We start from the raw sequence: 19,387 nt of genomic DNA, 5'->3' as shown, positions 1-19,387 counted from the left end.
TTACAACAAAAGAATATGGTTAATGATTATAGTTAATATAATTAATATGTATTAATGGTTAATCGTTATAATAATTAGGTGTAGGTTTTGACCCTATATAGAAATTACTAGCAAACGAATTCTTAAAAATAGAAAATATACAATAGAGAGAACATAAAACAAATATACAAATATATTTTCCCCTGGATCCCAAAACAGGGACTACCGGATTGATTTTTCATTATATTCCTTTCAATGTTACAATACACACACACAGATATAGATATCTATCTATCTATCTATATATATATATATATATATATATATATATATATATATATATATATATATATATATATATATATATATATATATATATATATATATATATATGTATGTATGTATGTATGTATGTATGTATGTATGTATGTATGTATGTATGTATGTACATATATATATATATATGTATGTATATATATACATATATATATATATACATATATATACATACATATATATATATATATATATATATATATATATATATATATATATATATATGAAAGCATTCATAAACCCCAATCTGTTTAAATTTGATTAAAACATAATTGTAGTTCCCTTGACCATATCTACAAAATACCATGAGCAGAAAACTATCATGCCCAAAACCATGTGTAAAACCGTTGCACAAAACCATAGGTAGGTCCGGCGACCTATTATAGGGTCCAAAAAAAAATTCCCTAGGCGTTGCTCTGGACCAAAGGTTGTGTTTTGGCTTCAGAGGGATGCTATGACACCAAGGGTTTATAGGGACTGATGAGATGAATGAAAATTCAGTGCATATCTATTATGGAGAGAAAGGTTTGTAGTTGTGAATGATCTACAATAGTAAGATAGGTTGGCATGGGCATCCATGCAATCATGCGGAGGAAGATTTAGATTAGTGATGATGGTTAAAGAACATTGATGGTACGTGGACATGGTCAGGACTTGCACTGAATATCTGGCATGGTGTTTAGGCCTCATGGTAATAAAATCTATATCGATATCCTAAAGAATATTATTTTCATGCACGAAGGAGAAGGGAGTGTAATTTTCTATCAAATTTTTATTTTTTATTATCTATCGATGAAAGGAGTTTATTTTTCTCGTAACATGTTGTGATAGACTATGAAATTTTAGATGAAAACTACTTAATCCATATATCGAACAAAATCAAATGATAAGGCATAAAATATTATTAGGGATGGAAACTATGAGGATTAGCCTGTCATGAGACAATTTTTTGGAAGAAGAGAGTTCCTACGTTGAGGTCGAGAAACTTGTGAAAGGATCTGTAGTGTGAATGTTGGCAGCATCATGGACATAATAGGTTGAGAAGACTACACGTTGTTTTATGGATGTCATATATTTAGATGAAAAATTCCTTGAGAGAAATTAAGAAGAACCTATGTAGGAGAAACTGCAGTGGGCATGAGAAGTGTAGGAGTTTGTCAAAAGGGATGTAGTTGGGTCTCTACTGCCCTACATCGATCAACAATGGGATAAGAACACACACATGGAGAAGATCCTCAAGAATGTTTCTGGTGCCTTCCAGGTACTGCATCAATAGTTTCGGAGATTCTAGATATATGGACGATGAATGGATGAGCTGCACTCTAGGGATTGAGGTGTGGTTGGATTGGTGATACTCAAGATGTTTTTCCACATGTTTATGGATAACTTCATAGTTCAAGAGACACCATATGAATTTTGGGCACTCCAGACTACATGTGTGACTAATGGCCTAGCTTCATGACTTTGGTTGGATATGTTGATCCCTCAAGAATACTAAAATCACATGGACAAGTGGACTGCTTTTGAGCTTTGGCTAGTGACAAAGTGTACTTGCAAGCGAGCCATGGATTGTGACAAATGATGAAAAATATGAGAATGCGACCAAAAGGCCCTGTATGTTGCATTGTCTGAGTGCTATGCCATGATGATGTATGTCCTCAATCGTGTTAAACAATGTGATGGCAAAGAAAATCGTAGCATGGGACGATTTTGGCATGTAGGAGGTCTTCTTGAAGGGAAATTTGAGGCACAAAGTGATTTAAACAAGTCTATCAAGAACACATGGAAGGGATTGTGGCCATGATTGTCATGGAGAGATCTAATCATAGTTCTAGAAGTAGCATGTCCTTTAAAGGAATTGATGTTGGCCTTCGAAATTTTGGTGAAGTCATTGGAGACCAAATGAGAAAAAATCTTTTTAGAAGGATTCAAATGGAGTGAGAGTAGTCAAACTCAGCGAGAGAATGAAAGAAAATAGCAACAAGGGATAAACAATATTTTTTTATGACGGAGTCATTTCTTTTGCATGTAAATGGGCATAACATTGTAAGACCTGGTAAGGCATGTGTACCCCTAGCTAATCATTGGCAAAGTCTAGGATAGACCTAAGTGATATGGGGGATGCGAGCTTCAAAGATACCCTCGGGAAAAACTTTGAGGGGGGTAAAGGCCAAAGTGAGGGGGTTTGTCTCACTTAGTGGTTTTTGCTGGATTTAGCCAAGGAAATCCAAGTCAAGTTTAAGGGGGGAATTGTTAGGTAAAATTGACTCAAGATTAAATTTAAGGTTGACAAGCTTAAACAATGATGGTTTTGGAGCATGTGATATTGTGTACCCATGGTTTTATTCCCATGGTATTTCATGTAATGGAGCCTATAAAATGCTGGGAAGACTACATTGTAATCCAAACCAGGGAGTTGATTGGTGAAGGCTCACTTTTCCAGATTGGTAAGGGTTTTGGCCAAGGCTAATGCAATTTCATCAGGGTGGGGTTTCCCAACTCTAGCAAAACTCAGGTGTGACTAGTCATGGAAAGAATATAACACACAACCAACATTAGGACTCTACATTCATTTATGGTGTTCCTTATACTTATATAATAGAACATATTGAGATTATAAAACATTATAAAAATTGAATCATTGTACAGAAGATTGATGTGGAGAGATCGACATAATGCGTTGTGCACAATGAACTTCCACACAATGGGAATGCGAATGTTAAGGAATATGTTTTGTAGGGATCATTAATTGAAAGTGAGCTTGAAAATATCGTGTTGAAGTCAATGATATTGATTAATCCATATTTGTTGTTCCCAATATTTTAGTTATAAATTATGAAAATTTGCATATTTCCAAATATCACTAGTAAATTGCATAAATGTTGGATCGTTCTACAATGTAAAGAACCTTTAAGAGCATGAACAATGGGAACATTGGGAAAAATCTTTCTTTATGGCTATTTTGTTGAAATTAGGCACACATGTGGACCCCTTATATTTTGTATTAAAGGATTTTGTACATTTTTTCTTGGTACTGTTGCATCAGTAACACAAATGAAAGAGCTTAATATCTAAGTATCCCTAACACACAGTATCAGTTTTCGTTTATCAAATTTGATATCACATATTATAGACATTATTTGTGTAGTATAATGTTAATGCTTATAACATATTTTATTATCTTATTACTATAAATTATATCTGGGCAGTTGGAAGCAACAATGCAACATTAATGAAACACAATCATTGAAGTGACATTTCTAGTTATCTAGGTTCATTTAATATGTGTATAATGCAAAAAAATGAAAAAGCATTCAAGTGGAAAATTAACATCTTGGTTCTAAAATTACTTTTGCAAATTAAAAGATGAAAATACTTTTGCAAAGTAAAAGTTAGCTGAGAGTAATGCAAGTTTACGTAGTAAATTTGTTGGATACATGTTAGTTCAGTGAATAATTATGGAAAATAAATTTATTTATTGGAAAAAGAGCTTTAGCTAATGAAAATAGAATGAGGTTTACAATTATAATAAAATAGTATCTAGACACCAATTTGTAAAGTGTGTAAGGTAGATTAATCATGAAACGTAGTTTTGTGAACTTAAGTAAAATGTTTATGTTTTAAAGTAACATAGTTTACAACAGTCTCGATGGTAATTAAATGTCCTTTTAGAAATTAAATGTCAATTCATGATTTAGATGAATTATTATCTCTTTCACATTATATATACACATGTTTCCTTTTAAAGGAAATTGTCAATACTCATTTTCTTCTAGACTTGTTAGTATGTTATAATAAATCAACTTCTTTCATTATTATGAAACTAATAAGTGTTTTAAAATATTTCTTTATTATTTGCCTATTGGTCTTTGCATTTGTTAGTACCAATGAATAAATGGACCAAATAAAAAATGGAATATGCACGGGAGAAGATGTAGATGCAAGGGGCAAAGATATTTTAATGCTCAACCAAGACATCTTAATGCTTCGAAAATATATTTTAATGTTAGTGCATCAAATACCAGAACTCTAGCAAATGCTTAGCCATCTCGAAGATAAACTAGATACCATAAGAAGATTATCAGAAGAGCCATTGCAAATAAGGAATAGATGAATGAGTTCTTTGTTCTGATAACATAATCTGTACAAGGCTTAATTTCCAGAAACAATGCTTAATTAGTAGAGAAAGCGCTACCAAATTTTTTATTTTATTTTTTTCTAATTTCTGAATAGATTTTGAAATTCAGTATATTCTAAAGGCTATGTATTGTAATATTCTTGACAAAGTTAACACACAATTTTTTTTTGAATATTATGGATTATAGATTTATGTAATGCCTCATTTAGATATTTGTTTTGTAAATAAAGAAATCTTTATTGTAAAGTAATGTCACTAAAAATTGCAATTTAACAAACTATATTCCCTGAGTAGTTATAAAACTTAAAAATTCGATAAATCAAGAAAAAAATATAAAAAAATGACAATGCGGACAAAAAAGAAGAAGGTATAGCATAGTACAAAACATAAAGGTGAAATAAAAAAATCTTCCACTCGATTATGTTTATATACAATGTCATAGTAGCATTTTCATTGGTAGAAAAAATAATCTTGTTTCTTTATTGAGTAGATTGCTAATCTTCTTTGCATTATTATATTGATTGAAAATGTGAAATCATATCCCAAATGTGTAGTAAAATAAAAGAGATATTAGGATGACTCACAATGCTGTGAGAGAACATCATGCCCTTGTTGAATTGCTTAGCAAAGTAAAAAAATAAACCTATCAACATAAATGTACAACTATGTTTTGATGATCTATTGTGAATTTTCCATGTATCTCGAAGTTTTGATGGTCTATATGTAAAACTATGTTTTGATGGTCTATTGTAAAACTTCCAAATAAAACAAAGCTTACTGTAGCCCTACCATGTTCTCCATTGTCATCTTTTATTTCCATGACATATTGCATTGTTTTTCGTGTTACTGAAATTGCAATAGATACAATTGTGCCTATAGTAAAAGCATCATCATTGTGTGACAAAACTGCAATTACCGTGTTTGGAAAAAATTGATAGTCTGCACAAACAAGACAAATGTTTTCTACACTGCTAAAACTATTTATACAAATAGTTTTCTCACCATCACCACCATCTTATTTATGGTTTTGAATAATTTTGAAATCTTTAATAGAAACATCAGAATTTGTAATAAGATTTGACCCATGTTGTTTGATTAACGATGTCGGCACAAGTAATGTTATTGTCATTTATTCTTTCTTATCTATTAGGTATACACATATTATTTCTTTTGACTTATTTGTTTTGTCCAAGTATGTTCGATATGTGACCAAGAAAACCCCATCAAAAAACTTCCCGATTATATTGTTATATTCATTCAATAATGGCGTAGATTCAATCTCTTTTCCCTTGGTCGTGAGCATTGAATTGAATTTTTTTTTGTTTCTTCTAATAAAAAAGAGAGTAAAGAATAGAAAGATGAAAATGGGTTAAAAAAAGGAGAAAAAAGGAAAAATTGATTCAAAGTTAATTGAAAATGTGCAGAAGTACCTATTCACATTTATTTCTTCGCAAGTATTCGTTTATTTTGTTTCGTCTATTGCAATATCTGTCTCTTTGGTATTGCTCATTGTTATCCCCACATTATTTCGCATGTATATTGTAACATCATTCAAATTTGATAAAAAAAAAAAATTTAAATGTTACACTGAAATCATTGATTAAAAGGACACTATAGTTGAAACAAAGTAAGAATTGTTTAATGAAAACAGAATAACATAAAGAAAACTCATTGGTAGCGTAAAAAAATTCTAGATAAATTTTAGTTTTACAAAATATGTAAGTTTTATATAAATGTTCAAAGTACTTTTTCCCTTGTAATTTTTACCTTTAAGTTGAATCTCTAAGTGTCATATGTTTTATGGAAATTTTTAAAAAATTGCTTTTAGTTATAGTACATTAAAAAATATCAACGAAAATAAATGGGAGCACTTTAAAACAAAAACACATTGTTCCATTGTGTATTGCAAATATAATCAAAGTACAATAAATAAAATAGAAATGGGCCTCTTAGAAGAGCTATGATTTTAGTTAATTGTATTTTCTATGCTCATATTCATTTGTGTTGATAGGAAACTATGAGTTAGATAAAATATATAGTAATAAGAAAAAAAAGAGTTTCTAATTCCATAGCACAAAAGTGCTTCAAAAGTAAGGACTATATAACAGTAACATATTTTTTCCAAACGTCTTTAGTATTATCAAGTCATTAGTATTTGAACATTCTACATCATTACCACAAGACTGTATCATATATTGTATAACTGTTGTTAGTACTCATATAGAGAACTAATAATGTAGTGTTAACCTATCACTAATGCTACATGTTTTTCACTTTCATTCTAAATGAGACTCCCCCGAGATGTGAAGCTAGCATAATAATATCATAGAGTGCAAATGAGGACTCTATTTGTAACCAGCCCCTTTGAAAACTAGTTTGACATGCATTTGTGACGTGTATGCTAAAAATATTGGATGATGAACAACTGGTGAATGATTCTATGAACAACACAACCAAAATTAGTAAGTAGTATTACAATGTTAGCATATAAATATTGAACATATGTATTAGACACTTAACACAATTGGACCGGTAGATAGAAGAAATTGTAATAATAATAATAATAATAATAAGAAAAAGAAGAAGAAGAAGAAGAAGAAATAATGTTGGCCTAGGAATGTTTAAGTTTAATGCCTTCCTTTGAAAAATAAAGAAAATAATCAACGCCATGTGTTCCTAGATGCTTTATTTTTTACATGTATTGGAATAAATGATATTGAGAATATGTAGTAATTTACACATTAATATTCCTTTCTTTCTATCTTCTTACATGAAACTTGGTTTCTTTATTTTCATTGGCTAAACTGCATCATACATGCAAGTGGGAGCACTTAAAAAATATGTATTCTAAGGGTCGTCGAAATGGAAAGAGTATTACCTGCACTACGACAAATTTCTTATGACCAATATTGTGCAAACAGAAAAGATATTATTGAAATCTTAATCAACTTCGAGACGCGTGGCACAATAATGATATACCATTAAACAGTTTCTGTATGTATACACTGATGAAATTATGTTATGTAGCACCTATTATCCTGTACAAAGCCACAACAAAAACACCGTATAGTGAAAATTAACAATTTTAATCATTATGTTCTCCTGCAAACACTCCGTCCTCTACAAAAATTCGTAGTTATAAAAGTAAAGCTCTATGCAATTTATCCCCTGCACATACTTCGTACTCCATACAACAAAGTATTTGTACAACAAAACATAATAATATTCCCTGCTCATAGTTCTAAAATCAAAGCTCCACACAATTTCTCCCCCACACATACTTTATACTTTGCACAGAAAAATCCTTGCACAATGAAACATAACAATTTTCCTCTCCTACGCCCACGGGGCTTTGGATTGACGGTGAATGGGTGCGCTGTTAAGGCACTCCTTGCGATAGGTCACTAGTTCAATTCCCCGTGGGTACTTAGTTTAGTCTTAACCTAGAAAAAAAAAAACAATTTTCCTCTCCTACACATATATATTTTAGTATTAAAAAATCATACTTTATGCTTATATCATTAATAATATTTTAGTTGTAAATAATGTACATGTTTGTATTTCTGAATATATTTTAAATTATGCATTTGTGTGGAAGTGCGGAAGAATTCCATTATAATGAGAAATCTTTCAATGTGCAGTGCACCACATTGGCATTAAATTCTTTTATTTCTAATAATTTAGTATTAAAAAATGCATATTTTTTCTTCACAATAGCATCAAAGAAAATGTTGGAATATACAATATTATTTCTAATATTTTAGTGGGATTTGTATTTCATTCACATTTCCTTTGCAAAGGATATATCTGGACATGCTTGCTCAACAACTTTCCCACACATACTTTGTACTCCGCAAAATGAAAAAAATAATATTCGTTGTTCTCTTGTACATAGCTTGTCATTTGTAAAAAATTATGCAATATATGTCTCGAAATTGCAAAAGTGTCAACAAACACAGCCCATCTTCTGCACAACCAAAGCCCCACACAATAAAATCTTCGACAAAAACCTTGTACCTCATCCTAATCAAAGCTCCAAGCAATTTCTCTCTTGCACATACTTCATACTTCACACAGTACATGCTCTCCATAATGAAACATAATAATATTCCCCATTCTCTAGCACATACTTCATCGTTCGTAAACATTCATATGATATACATCTGAAAATTTGTAAAAGTATTAGATTTATTCGAGAAATAAATCTGGCACACACCTGGTCTTTTGCAAATATTCATATATTTAACATCAAAGCTCTACAAAAATTCTCTCCCACACAGTAAAGAATTTGTAAACCAAAATACAATAATATTTTTTTATTTACCTGCACATATTCAGTTCTCCGTAAACATTGATACGATATACGATTTGGAAGTTTATAAAATTATCTTCGCACAACCACGTTAAAGCCTTTTATTTATGGAATTCTAGTAAACGATTGATGTATGTGATATTATTAGTGATATTTTAAGTATAAATAAAGGTAATTTTTTAATTTCTGAATCAAATTAGGCACATGTGTGCAAGTGTAGAAGAACTCTATTATGCGGAGTAAGCTTTCAATGTGCGGATCGCCCCACTTGGCACAAAAGGATTATATTGCTAATATCTTAGTACTAAATAATGTATATTTTCTCAATAACATTGTTTATTCTTAGATTATCGATAATATTTTACTTGAAAATAATGCATACTATTACTATTCAATTGATTATATATTTTAGTATTAGAAATGCATACTTTATGTTTATATTATTAATAACATTTTAGTTGTAAAGAATGAATATGTTCATATTTCTGAATATGTTTCAAATTAGGCATTTGTGTGGAAGTGTCGAGGAACTCCATTGTGTGAAGAATTTTCTTAATGTGGGGTTCATTGCACTTGACACCAAAGGATTTTATTGCTAAAATTTTAACACCATAATCTACGGTTCACCGCACTTTCGTACTCAGTGATGCCATCTGATTAGTAATTGAAATTTTAAGCTATTATTAATTAAATTAATATAATTTCCTTAACTACGTACTTGTTTTATTGATGACTTACTAGGTAGGTATGTATTTCTACCTTTCTACGTCCATACATCCATCCATGTCACATGTTCTACACATTATCTATTTGCACAAGAAATGCTTCGTAAACTACTTTTTCCTTTGAAGACAACTTTATAATTATGCTAAGGGTACTTAAATGTTATTTATTTTGTTTTTATTTTGAACAAAGAAATGACATTCACACTATCAACAAGGTTTCATTGGAAATCCAATTCAATATATATGCAAGAAAATGGTTATCATTTCACAATTTTATCTGACTTTTCATTAATTCAAAGCATTAAAGTATTAAACATAAAATCATGATTTTGAAAGCTTTGAAATATTAAAATTAATGTGTATTCTCAAACATGAAGAAAAATATAAAGATTTTAAACTTTTGGTTATGATTTTGAAAGCAATAAAATATGAATCTTTATGTATAAATTGTTACTAGTTGATTTAATCGGTAAAAGAAGAAGGTCTATTCAGATTCGAAATTGTAACACATCTAATGCTCATTGTTACTAATATTCTAATGTTCACATTGTTTTTTCAATAGTGTAATGTCAATATGATTCCTATGCATTTTATTATCTCCACATATGGCTTTTATGCGAAAATGTAGAGACTTACATTATGCAACAGAAAATCCTTTTAGAATAAGCAAAAATGTAACTGAACGCCTTTTGTAGACTATGATTTTCGGACATCAGAAAAATCAATTTCTTTTTCACAAAAAAAACTTTTCTAATCAATTGATAAAGGTTGTGTGCTTCAACCCTTTGATGTTAATCTTCACATAAGTAGTCATATATGTAGAATTGTGGATTAAGTGCACTATGCGAAGAAAGCTTTGAAGCTTTCATCATCAGAATCTCTATACTAGACATAATGAAGTCTTATCCTACAAGGAAAGTTGTTTGCAAAAAAACTTTTCCCCTACGCCAAAAAAAATTTAAAATATGATGACAGTGAATATTATTTATGTTTCGTGGAAAAATGAACTATGCTCATGTTTCATGTTATTAGCATATATGTATCAATAACATAATACAAATGTTCAATGCATAAGTCTATATCATTAAGAAATACATTAGCAGTCATAATGAAAATATTGAGTTTCACATTTCAATCATCATAGCTATAGTTGAAATAAATAAACATAATAAAAATTAATAGAAGATCATATGCTAAGCATTAAGAACTCTAATTCTGAGCGTGAATTTCTTGTATCATCATAAAAATTCTCAATGGATCAGTTCATTAGCTCAATCACTATGCTATTTTGTCATCTTCTCCTTAAGTACTTGCTTCTACATCTGTGAAAAGTAAATATGTGAACTGAAATATGAAAAAGGAGAACTACAAAAGAAAGAAAGGAATTGCATTCATCAAGTAGACTATGTGACATTAGTAAAATTAACAAACTATGATGATTGAATACTAATAAACAAAAAATAAATGTGCAAATATTTAAGGACACTTAAAACTTGTGAAATCATGTAGGCTAATTATTTGACTATCAGCTACCTCTTGAATACATTGTCTCTTGAACCAATGTCTTCAAATTGGCTTGAATGAATCCTTTCATTGGTCCCATTGTAGTATCTAGCCTCACATGTTGATCCAATAATTTCTTTTTAGTTTCCATTTCCTCCTCTTGTAACTAAGCAGTGAACACATATTTCCTGTCATTAATACTAACAAAGTCAACTACCCATTTGTGAATTTATTTTGGAGTCAAATTAGTTATAACATCAAACTGCTCTACTGTTTATTTTTTTCTCTTATTTAGTTCAAATTTTAGTGTATCTGTTGTAATCAATACGTAATTTTGTATAATTCATGGACCGTCTAGATCTTTAGCAATTTGTATGGACTTTAAAAATGCATCACTTCTTCTATTCTATATGCTCTGACATTTAGAAATAAGGTTTTCTAGTATACTAATTCTTTTGGACCATCCAACTTTGATTTGCCTCATTTAATTAACAATTGATAGTTCTCTATTTCTCTTGTCCAAATCAAGAAGCAATTCAATATTTTAATTAAAATAAAGAAATTCATTGTTAACGTAAGTCTTGCAATTGTTTCAATGATATCACCATCATTTTTTTGACACTCTTTGCAAATTTTTAAATATCAATGTCATTGTTTTATCTAGTTTTGTTATGTATGAACTAAAATAAGTAGTTGTAGCATATGAATCAAGTACAAATTGGGCATAAGTATTTACACTCCAAATTGACAAAATATGCTAAGTAAAACTATTATTCCAAATGTCTGTTGGTTTTGTTTTCAATAAAAAAATTATTCGTCTCAGAGTAGACTAAACTGAATGGATACAATTATATTCACTTATACTTATTTTTAAAGGAAACTATCTAATATATATATATATATATATATATCTAATCATGTTCCATATGCTCTAGTGCATCAAATATTGTTCTTGCATTCACTTTTTTTTTTTGCAGTGTTGAATTCCATAGGCTCAACCATTCATGTTCTTGGCATTGGTGATATCGAAAAATTTAACGTACAATCCATCTGTTTTCCTTTTCTGCAAGTGCTTGTGTGATGATAACGCTAGACAATTTTTAAATTTGTAGGTAGTTTGGTTGAATCCCAAAGAAATTACTTGTCAAAAAAGTTTTGGTTTTAGTATCCATACTTGTTCCATATATGGTAGAATTTTTAATCCATATCAATCTATGTTCATGTTGGCTTCCTCAATTTTGGGATTATGTTACAAAGAAATCAGTAATGATATCACCAAAGTACTTGGACTAATGTGAAGTTAACTGATGTAGAGAATTCATTCTACTTCTTTAATACCATACACAGGTGACAAGCTCATTTCTTATGAAGATATCAATATCACCTTCATCTACTTTGTTTTTAGTACACGGTTTTTTTTGTTGGTGTATTTGTTGTAAAGCCCTTACTAAATGCTCCCAGATGTATTCAACACTACTAAATGAAACAAAGAAAGTGGTTGCACTTAATTGTTGTATCATTTCGTATAAGCTCTTACGAAAATGAGAAAAATAGTCTAGTGATGTTCGTATTCACTTAAGATCCATTAGGCAATGTTCAATGCAAGAATTCATTTCAAATTAGCCTTCGTTTTAATGTCTTTAGCTATTAGTTTTTTTCCTTTGAATTGTCCTTTTCTTATATGAATCCACGTACAACTAAATACTTGAGTGAGGATAATTCGCATTATTTTGTAAAACAAAGTTTTTATATGATATGAAAAATCATGATCTTGATGACAAACTTCAAACTTAGCAATATTGTGACATGTATAGTTTCTTGTAACACTTTCTAATCATTTTTCTATAATTTTACTGTGTGGGAAATATCATCTCTTCTGAATACTTATCCCTAAATATGCCCAACTGCTTATAGCCTTCACCTAGAGCAATTATTATTTGATTATTGCGAAGATCATAAATATTAAATGAATTGATAAATTCATATAACATTTTATATGTCAATGGCTCTTTATCACAATAATCATTATAATTGCTTCTTTCTGTATCTACATTTGTCTCACATGCATATGCATATTTTTTTATTATCAAAGACTTGTTTCCAGTTTTCTTTTATTTAGACATTCTCTAGTCTATAGAATGGCTTTTTACACAATCATCTCAATCCCCTCATGACTTTATGAACACATGTTCACGCGACAATAAATATTATTTTAAACATTAAACGTATTTTAATTGTGATGACCACAATAATAGATTCATGTATGCCATGAGGAACTGAAATTTGAATTTGAGATATGTTAATAGGTACATTTATTAGTCCATTAGTCAATTCCAATTGTGGTTTTCTAAAATGTCATCCAAGTTCTTGTATTTGAAAAAATGGTAATTGTAATGATAGCAACCATTCCTCCCATTCATAAAGTTCTTTTAATATGGAAATTTGTCTTTTGTGGCTAATTTTCTCTAGAACTACAAACTTGATAACTTTTTCTTTTTCTAGCGCCTTTCTACATTTTTCGCCTATGCATTTAATTTTCGACACACTACTAATTTGTTTTTCTATGACATATATTTTAAACCAAGTTTTATTACAAATCGCATAGTAATAAACATGAACATCTTGTATTTTCTTCAGCTAATGTCTCCATTACATAATCCAATATTTGTGATGATACTTTTTTTTCATTATCAAATGCTTTATTGACTTGCGTCGTTTCGATGCTATAGTAATATGACTTGATTCGATGAAATTTTTGTTTCTCATGTATTTTTTGAGTTCACACAATGAAGAATGTGGTATTTTTCTTCCATTGAGAGGTTTTATGTTAATTTCCATAACATTTTCATCAATGTTCATGTTCTTAGAGCTAGAATCTAATGGCTTGCATAGTTTTCTAAGAACATTTTTTCCAAAAATGCTCGTGTTTCTTATGCGTCTTTTGATTCCATGCATTGATAGTCATGATTTCTTGTTTGCATTAACAGATTCTATATCAAAATCTATGTGATTTTCATTCATGCTCATGTTTTCGAAGTTAGGCATATTAATGTCGCTATGTTTTTTATTGAATTTTCCTATAAATGGGATTTTTTTCATTATTTCATTAATACATGGAATGTTGTTTTATTGCAATATTTCTTTGAGAGGTTCATAATGAAAATGACCTACAGTCATACCAAATTGCATAATATGGAATATCATCCCATCTTCCTAGAATTCATGAAATTCATACATAATAACCAGACTGTTAGCAAACCATATGCATAAAGTTATGTTTAAAATATATGTTATCGAGTGATAAACAAAAATACCATCGTCTATCTTCCCTTTTTCATATGGCATTGTTATTTTTATAATGTATCCTTGCTAATTTTGTATTCCAGTAGATTTCTTAATTTCATCTTCGTCCATGTAATTTTCTATACAGTTTCATGCATATGAATAATGATGCATTATTGCATTGAAAACATTCTATGCAATTATGTGTCATAAACAAGTAACATAATACTCATTCTCCATCAATTAGCATATTGTTTTAAAACAACTTTCAGTGTAAATACTCTTGAATCTGGAAAATATCTTAACCATATAACTTCCCATGCTTTTATCCATATGCATGCATCCACGTTTTGTTTCTTCACATGTTGTTATATTTATTATAGGTGCATGATCAAGTCCTATTGAATGTGTTTTCTTGCATATGAGTGGTTCAAAATGTCCATCAATCGGATTCTCATCATGGAACAATATGTCATAACTTTCTTCGAATAAATATGAATTAAAATGAAAGTAGTTTTTTATTGTTGTGTTTGACCAAAGTCTTATGGCAATTTTCAGCCAGTTTGATATTCAATGTATACAAAATATGCCTCCCCAAAGCCCTGTTTCCTCGACAGTGATACTATGAAAAATTGATTTTGGAATCCTTTCAAAGTAAACATTCAGAATATCTACACCATATATATGTATTAATTCATCTATATTCGATTTGTGTTCATAAGATAATATTACTTTAGTCTTCCCTTCATGTAAACAATTCCTGAAATGTTCTACTATTCCTTCACGGAATTTTATTGACGTCTATCTAAAATGGAACAGAGTTTGCATAATATCCAATAGGAAATCTCCCACCTCATATGCAAAATTGTTCAAATGAAATAGATTATGATGCCTTAGTATTTCATTTGGACAACTAATTTATATAACTAGAAAATGCTTCTCAATCGATGCTTTAACAATCATGCTTCAAACATGCATGTTCATGCTTGCGTTAGCAATTACATTTCAAAAACAAGAAAGAGTATTTTAATTTCACTATGAACTACTGCTCAATGACAAGAACATCACAAATAATGTATAGGAAAACAAGTAAAATGATATAGATATAATTGATTTTCCTATAGATCCATGAGATGTGTTAGCAGTGGGAATTGACAATTGATGACTCCATATTGCAATTGGAGTCATTAGCAAAGGACCCAGATTTAAAGAATTTTCCAACATCTCTATTGTTGCTTTTAGTGCTAGGTTCTCTGTGTTTCATTCATCAATAGACACTGCAAGTTTCATGCAATCTAAAAACATCTGTGACTACAATTCTAGACATATGAAGATTTGTTTCTGCTATATAAATAACTTTTATTACCGTGCATCCTTGCCTTTTAAATTTTCAATATTGTACTCTATCTATTATAGTTTTCATCTTGAAAAGAAACAAACTGATCATTAAAAATATAAAATTATTTGGAAATTTGTTATTTTATGTTTTTCATTCAAAGAAATACTCAACCAATCAGGTAGTGAATTTTCAAGCTCCTCATTGATAGCTTCTTGACTTCTTCCTTTTTGCAGAGGACTTTTGCATTTTACAAATTTAGGCTTCTTGTCATCTCTGGAAGCAGATAGCTGGCCATGAATCAACTATGCAGCCTCGATATATTTTTGTCTTCTTCCACTTGAACATGAATGAAAATCAATTTTGAATATGCAAACAGAAGATTGCACAAATTTTCTACTTCCTTTTCTATGCCTTGTTTCCCTGCCAATATTCGCTTCTTCAACAATTTCTCTAATAGTGATTGCTCCTTCTTCATTATTGCTTTCAATAATGTGACTATTGTCATTTTCAGTTCCAACTTTTGTCAACAAGCCCTGGCATTTGATTGCACCTTGATGTCGAACAAATAGGCCTTCTCAATCAACATCTTGCAAGCCTTCAACTTCTTTAAAATTAAAACAATGTAAAGACCTTGCAAACTATGCAAGCTAGCTTCCATTCTTCATGGTTACTTTCCCAACGGTAAATTGAAAAGAAATAAACTATTTATTCTTGTTATATTCAAATTTAACCTTCCAATCATAATATTGTCTATATACTTTGGCAACAAAATACCTATCCATAACAATTCTTATAATCAATAGTGGTTTACCTCGAAACCCATAAACTAGAATAACCATATTATTTTCTCTTTCTTCATGTATCCCTTTCCCTCAAAGGAAAACTTGTGTTTCACTAAATATTCGATGGGGATCTCATCTAGTTATCATTCAGATAAATTGTTATACAAAATTATCTTGAATTAGACAAATACTTGAAATAGCTTGTTTATTCCACAATATGGGATAGTAGAATTGAATTAGTTATTTGTCAACATTTATATTAGGGTTATGTGGCAAGTCATCAAAAGTGTGACTCAAAATGATAGTTATTGTCAGATATGCTAGCATGAAAAACCTATCACCCTTCTGTAAATATACTAACAACACAGTTCATTTGAAATAAGATTAGGTCAGTCGAACACACACATTTTTTTATATGGGTAATAGATCACATATAGAATGTAACTTGGCATAGTGGTAGTAGTTTCTAGGCCCATTAAATGTACATACATCGAAAAAAAAGCTTTGGATGGTTCTCTAAACAAACTTATATCTAGAGAGGAAAGATCAAAAGGAACCTTAAAATTTAGCATAGCAAACTCTTACAATATTTTCAAGCCAATTGCCTATGATACTAAAAACTAGTTTCATTTGACAAGTCTAACCTCATATTTAGAATCAGTAGCTTCAATATCCACCTAAATGTCTCTGAACTCAAAGAAATATCAGTATATTTTCCTGATAGTCTAAACTTTTTTGTTTCCAAATCAAACTTATCCACATATAAATGAACTATTTCATTGAAATAATATACCTCTCGAATGCATGAAACATTTGTTATTCTGGTAGACAAAATCTTATCATTTTTCTTCTCTTTCACATACAAGTTCACATATCGCTCATACATAGTTGACCACTAAAATCTATGATCGTTAATGATGAAGGTGCATTGGGCCGAGCACATAAAAATGATAAGTTATTATAGTTAGATTAAGGGTCTAGCAATGTGATGGATTGATCACATGTCAAGGCTAGAACATTTTAAAGTTTATTTTTGAAAACGTTTTTGATATTTAGTTAAGATTAGTTAGGAATATCTAGTGAAAAGAAATGATTTTATAGCTAGTAGGTAGTTAGGGCTAAGGGAAATTGTTTCACATCCATGAACACATTTCTTGGACAGTGGATTCTTAGTTTTGAAGGAGAGAGGAGGAACATTTTTGGGTCTTGGAAATTTTGGTGTGTGATTGAAGTTAATTGGACATCATTTCCTAGACCAGTGTTTTTTTGTATCAACAAAATGAATCTATAAATGTGTGTGAGACAGTTATTTCCATACATGTTTGTGAGGTTTATGAACCATAATATTAATAACTAGAGATTGAAATTGATTTGGTCTTTATATTGCTATTTTGAATGAGAAATTTTTTCACTGTATTTTCTCTGTTATTTACATTTAAATGAGAACCCAGAGAATCATATTTTAGTTAATATTTTAATCCGGTACTTTTTCATCCAAGATTGTGTATTGGAAAGAGCAATTTTACATTTCAGATTCGAGCATACAAAGCACTCTATATCAAGCAAATAGAAGAAAGAAAATTCATAAAGGAAAACTGTCACCAATTTTGTGGGTAAATTTTTGATCAAGGGAAGATGAATTTTGAAATTCTGGCATCTGCATTTTGTGTAGAGAAGCATATATTTGGTAAATCACGAGTGATTTCCAAAAAATATCCTTTGTTTGGCAGTTACGAAGGGATATTTAAACTGTATTTTTACATACTACGTGGCTGAAAAAAAAAAAATGTTGTTCCTCCTGTAACAACACTGTAGTTTGTTGTGAGAGTCTACAACATCATTGTTGTTTGCTAAGAGAGAGCCTGTAACAACACTGTGGTTTGCTAAGATAAAAACTATCAATTTCTGTTATCAGAGCCTTAACGTTGTTGGTATCTATAGTATATAAAGATGAATAGGTGTGCAGGAAGGGCATGAGGTCAAGGTGGAAGACCCACAAGAAATGCAAAAGTCGAGGAAGTGAGAAGGAGTCTGCAAATTTGGTTAGAAGAAATGGAAGTAGGGAGACAATGAGATCCTAAAGGTGGAGACATTAATGAGGCCAACGAGGAACTTGAAGAATAAGGAGCAACACTTCTTGAAGAAGCTTCTGAGATTAAGTTGTTGAGAGCAGTATTGGGCTCAAGTTTAAGGCCAAAGCCCGAAATCTCTATTTATGATGGCAGTTTGAAAGATGAGAACATACTAGATTGGATCAGTGAGATGGACAACGATTTTGAGTACAAGGAAATTGATGAGGATAAGAGAGTCAAGTTTGTTGTGACAAGGTTGAAAGGCCATGCTGCACTATGGTGGGATAGTGTACAAGCTGAAATAAGGAAGATGGACAAACCATTGATCAAGAGCTTGGACAGAATGGTAGCAACGATGAAGAGTAAGTTCTTGCCAAAGGATTACCAGCTAATTCTTTACAAACATATGCAAAATCTGAAATGAAAGATAATGACAGTGAGAGAATACACCAAAGAGTTTCACAAGGTGAACATGAGAGCAAGCTATGTAGAAGATACCCCAGAAAAGACAACAAGGTATATCAATGGTTTGAGGCTATATATTCAAGATGAAATCAACATACTTTCTCCAATGACAATAGAGGAAGCATACTAGTGTGATTTGAAGGCATAAGAAAATATAGCTAGGAAGTAAAGCTCTAGAATAGGACGTGGTTTTTCCAAAGGGAAAGGAGAGACAAATGGAAGATGAAAGTTTCATGCACAAAAGAATGATTAAGGAAACTCAAATCAGCAAGGGCAGTTAGAGAAAGAAGGTGGCAATAGAGGAGGAAGACCTTACCAGAAGGGTATAGGTAGAGGAAGAGTTAGAGAGACTGCCTACCAGTGTTACAAATGTAACAAATTGGGTCACCGAACTTTTGAATGCCCTGAGAATGACAATAGGATAGTGAGGTGCATACATAGCTCAAACCAGCGT

This window comes from Pinus tabuliformis, chromosome 5_1 (assembly GCF_031772625.1).
Source record: "Pinus tabuliformis cultivar Carrire ecotype Pingquan chromosome 5_1, CPIR1, whole genome shotgun sequence".
Taxonomy (NCBI): Eukaryota; Viridiplantae; Streptophyta; class Pinopsida; order Pinales; family Pinaceae; genus Pinus; species Pinus tabuliformis.
Note: the sequence above shows the minus strand (reverse complement) of the source record.